This window comes from Chiloscyllium plagiosum, chromosome 2 (genome assembly GCF_004010195.1).
Source record: "Chiloscyllium plagiosum isolate BGI_BamShark_2017 chromosome 2, ASM401019v2, whole genome shotgun sequence".
In the NCBI taxonomy this organism is placed as follows: domain Eukaryota; kingdom Metazoa; phylum Chordata; class Chondrichthyes; order Orectolobiformes; family Hemiscylliidae; genus Chiloscyllium; species Chiloscyllium plagiosum.
Window position 1 is genome coordinate 133,397,351 of NC_057711.1, and position 5,401 is coordinate 133,402,751.

Genomic DNA, 5,401 nt, shown 5'->3' on the forward strand with positions numbered 1-5,401 from the left:
TGAAAATGTGTTGCTGGAAAAGCGCAGCAGGTCAGGCAGCATCCAAGGAGCAGGAGAATCGACGTTTCGGGCATGAGCCCTTCTTCAGGAATGAGGAGAGTGTGCCAAGCAGGCTAAGATAAAAGGTAGGGAGGAGGGACTTGGGGGAGGGGCGTTGGAAATGGCCCCACCCCCCGAAAGTCCCTCCTCCCTACCTTTTATCTTAGCCTGCTTGGCACACTCTCCTCATTCCTGAAGAAGGGCTCATGCCCGAAACGTCGATTCTCCTGCTCTTTGGATACTGCCTGACCTGCTGCGCTTTTCCAGCAACACATTTTCAGCTCTGATCTCCAGCATCTGCAGTCCTCACTTTCTCCTGTCTTGCCAATATGTTGGTCAATTCTGTACCCCGAAGGAGGAGGAAGGGTTCTAAAACTGAGTTGCAGTTCACTTCATGCCAAGCTACAAACCTTTCTTTTTGACCAGTGTAGTGATTGGATTGCTATTTCCTTTCACAAGCATTTCATAATCTCTTCATGATGATACAATAATCTCCAATATGTAATCAGAATGTCCACTTGGTACACACATAAATGGATGAATCATTGTGTGAGCACCATCACACAGACTGAAGTAGCTTAAAAGCAAGATTTGCCATCACATAGCAACTAGGCGTGTACAGTAACTGCGGTTGTGTTAATGTGGCACACATCCTGATGCCAATTTTTAAAAAAAAACTACTTCCACCTACACCAATCAAGTATTCATTCTGTTTTGAAGACTTTAGCCAAGAATTTAGCTGGACCTTATCCCAAATTTGTGGGGTTAGCACAGGATTAAGCAGTAGATAAGAGACCAAAACAACAAATTCTAGAATTACTTAGCCAGTCAGGGATCAACTATGGAAACAGAAACAGAGCTACCTTTTCAGATCAATGACGTATCATCAGAATTGGAGGAAGTTGGAGATGAAACATGTTTTTAGCAAGTGCAGAGATAGGGGAAAGTTGAAGGGGATATAGAGTGAGAAAAGGACAAAAGGGAAGACCTCTGACCAAGTGGAAGACAAGAAATATCAAATAACAAAAAGGATGATGATGACGTAAAAGGGGACAGTAACAGAACAAGGAAAGGAACAAAACAGAGGTCTAGAGAAGCTGAAAATGACAGGCATTTTCATTACCTGTGCCTGCTAAAAATAGGATCGGTGATTGTGATCTGAAATTGTTGAACTCGGTTATAAGTCTGAAAGACTTTGAGAGTGCTCTTGAGCTACTGTTACTCGAGTTTCCATTGAACTTCATTAGTATAACATTACAGGCAGAATGCTGAGATCAGAGTGGGAATGGGGGAGAGAGTTCCAAGAACATGCAACTGACCACATTGGTTTACAGGTTAAATGGAGGTCATCCACAAGCAAAGGTAATTCCTGAATCTGTGCTTGGTGCCCCTGTTGTAAAATTGAGGAAAATGCAAACAAGTAATTTAAATTCTCATACTAACTAAGGTAACATGTTAGTTCTGATGAAGTGTCACTGGACTTGAACCATTAGCTCTGTTTTATTCTCATAGATGTGCCAGACCTGCTGAGTTTCTCCAGCAGTTTCTGTTTTTGTAGCACTGTTGGTAGTTATATGTTGTCCTGAAACTTGTGGAGACTGAATGCCAACTCTCTGACAGAGCCTCCTACATATCATAAAACCTGTTAATAAACATTAATATACATTTTCCAAAACTGTTATTGATCTTTGGGGTATTCAGTGATATCAATAGGAAAATATTAAGAGACAATAATGTTGGATAAAAATTATTTTCATAATTTAACCTGTATGAATAAATCAAAGCTAACATATTTTGTTACAGGCAATTCATGTTTGACTAATTTGATTGATTTTTTTTGAGAAAGTAACTGAGAGTGTTTATAACAGTAATGAGAATGATGTTGATAAAGTTGATAATCTTGATAAAGTTACACCTCAATGTATAAAGTTGCAAAGGCAATTTATAAAAAAGGCAAAAATGAAATGCAAGAGATTAAGTGGGTTGTGGCTTCAATGGTACAATATTGGTAAATGAGGAGAGACAGAGACTGATGGTAAGTAGCTGTTTTTAAAAATGAAGATAAATTTATAATGGTGTCCGTTACAAATCGGGTTTGTAACAGTTTTCTTTTGAAGTACATTAACAACACGGTTTAATTTCAAACATAAACATAGCATAATTTTAAAGTTTTCAGATGAAACTTGAAAATCTTGTAAACAATGGAGGAGGATAACAATAGGCTTCAGGAGAACAAAAGAATGCCAAATGGGCAGATACTTAGGAAATGAGACCTGTTTTACAAATGTACAAAGTGATTAATTTTTGGAAGACAAATGAAGGTAAAAGATAAAATTAAATGATGGTTTTTTAAAAAAAGAGAATGTTAGAACAGAGACTGAAGCCTATACGTATATAATCTTTGAAGGCAAAAGGACAATTTGAGAAGATACCAAAAAGAAAAGATCAAGCATATCTTTGACTTTACAGAGAGTAGAATGGAATAGAAAAGCAAGGAAGCTATATTAAACCTTCACTGGGTGAGTATTAACTGGTGTATTTGATTTAAAACTACACATCTTCGGAATGATGTAGAGGGGATTTATTAGAATTGTACCAAGAATAAATGATGTCATTTATATGGCCAGATTAGAAACCTTACGCTGTGTTCTGAAAGAAGAGCAGATTGGTGGGTCATTGGACAGAGATGTTCAAAATCATGAATAGTTTTAATCATGTAAATAGTGATTTTTTTACAGTCCCAGAACAGTCATTAACTAGTTACATATTTCCAATAATTGCCAAAAGAGTCACAGATGTGAATAATGATGCACTTGATTGGATTGCACTTGATAGAATGGTCAGATCTGACTGAATAACAATTTTCTAATGGGAACTGAAATACTTAAAGAGAAAGATGGGCTTAATCTATTAGCTCAACCTAGTCCAAATCATATAGATGTTTCTTCTGGGTAAATGGTGTTAGGTAAAACAGACTAATCCTATCTTGTCCACAATATTCAGTAATATCAAATGCAATGTAGGATAATTGAATTTTAAACTGATGCTCCACGGACTAAATATACAAAAGAGTATTTAAGTAGTTTACTGATGATAAAATTATTAAGGGATAAATGGCATACAGCATATACATTTCAAAACATGATCAACTTCTGAAAAACTGATGGCTTGCATCCTGTATAATTCAATAAAATGTAGCATTTTCAAAAATATTTTAAAACAACTAACGGGCTACAGTTTCTATTATGAGCAATTGCAAGTGCAATTCTAAACATGCCTCTTTGAAGTTGGAGGAAGAACGCCTCATCTTCCGGCTAGGAACCCTCCAACCACAAGGGATGAACTCGGATTTCACCAGTTCCCTCATTTCCCCTCCCCCCAGCCTGTCTCAGTCAAATCCATCAAATGATGCTGCCTGACCTGCTGCGCTTTTCCAGCAACACATTTCCATCTCTGATCTCCAGCATCTGCAGACCTCACTTTCTCCTCTTTGAAAGAAAATGCAGGAGACACCAAATCTGCCATAATTTAAAGCTTACAAACAATAAATTAAGAGTTTTTAAAAGGAAGTTTCAAAAATAATTCCTGCACTTATCAAAGTTTATGGAATCTTGATTTTAAAAAGTCATTCATTTGGCCATTTATGGAATGTAAAACCAAATAGATACTGAAGGTATTAGTGGTCTTTATCTCAGACATAATTCATATCTGTTGTTTAATATTTCCAGAATCAATGCAATCAGGTGCCATGAGAAAAAATCTAAAAGCTGAATCTACATCTAAAATATAATTGATTCAATTTCTTTAAAACAAAATTAGGTATTTTGCATTCTTATACACACATGTTCCTTTGTAACAATCTGTTTATAAAGTGTTGATGTGAAAGATCTCATATAAAGTTTCATCAGCTGAGGTTTTTCTTCTACTCACTCCCTTATTGGATTGCGATACTTGCCTATTGGGTAATGTTAATATGTGAAAAAATACTACTGTGGCCATTTATAATAACAGCATTAAACTGCCGACATCATGCAACTGAGGCAGCGTATAATAATTACTCGAAATTCCAGTTTCAGTTCTGCTTTGATCAAATAAAAAGGCCTGCCAACGTAATTGTCAGCTTGAGACTGCAAGCCTGCAGAATAGCAAGACTGTGGTGCGAGCTACAACTTAATCACATTGGTCATTTTGAGTTGTTTTCCTGTTCGCATTTGCAGCATAAGTGCACACTCACATCATCTGTGACCATTCTGAACTTCTGAATTAGTACATTCAGCTCCCATACTGTTTACTTACCACAAAATGTATGTCAGTAACTGTGTAACTCTGAAAATTGGCAATAAGCTTGTGGTATAATAATGACATAAAAGACTAGATCATGGATCAATGAAAGCTATAAGAAATATATAAGCACAACTGATTAGTGAGCCCCACATTTTCACTTAAAACAAACACAAGTTTTAATACATTCTGAAGAATGGTCACTGGACTCAAAACGCTAACTCTGTTTTCAATAACGGATGTTGCTAGATCTAATCAGTAATTTTGGTTTCTGTGTCAGATCTTCAGCATCCGCAGGTCTTAGAGTCATAGAGATGTACAGCATGGAAACAGACCCTTCCATCCAACCCGTCCATGTCAACCAGATATCACAACCCAATCTAATCCTATCTGCCAGCACCCGGCCCATATCCCTCCAAACCCTTCCTATTCATATACCCATCCAAATGCCTCTTACATGTTGCAATTGTACCAGCCTCCACCACTTCCTCTGGCAGCTCATTCCATCCACATACCACCCTCTGCGTGAAAAAGTTGCCCTTTAGGTCTCTTTTATATCTTTCTTCTCTCATCCTAAACCTATGCCCTCTAGTTCTGGACTCCCCGGCCCCAGGGAAAAGACTTTTCCTATTTACTCTATCCATGCCCCTCATAATTTTGTAAACCTCTATAAGGTCACCCCTCAGCCTCTGGCGCTCCGGGAAAAACAGCCCCAGCCTATTCAGCCTCTCCCTATAGCTCAAATCCTCCAACCCTGGCAACATCCTTATATATCTTTTCTGAACCCATTCAAGTTTCACAACATCAGAAGGAGACAAGAATTGCACGCAATATTCCAACAGTGGCCTAACCAATGTCCCGTACAGCCATAACATGACCTCACAACTCCTGTACTCAATACTCTGACCAGTAATGGAAAGCATACCAAACACCTTCTTCACCATCCTATCTACCTGTGACTCCACTTTCAAGGAGCTATGAACCTGCACTCCAAGGTCTCTTTGTTCAGCAACACTCCCCAGGACCTTACTATTAAGTGTATAAGTCCTGCTAAGATTTGCTTTCTCAAAATGCAGCACCT

At 38.0% G+C, this 5,401-nt stretch overlaps 1 protein-coding gene across 7 annotated transcripts in view; it reads right to left on the reverse strand.

The window, feature by feature from the left end:
• Positions 1-5,401, reverse strand: part of LOC122564092 (zinc finger protein GLIS3-like) — a 567,943-nt gene that overhangs the window by 467,493 nt on the left and 95,049 nt on the right. The window lies entirely within an intron of this gene.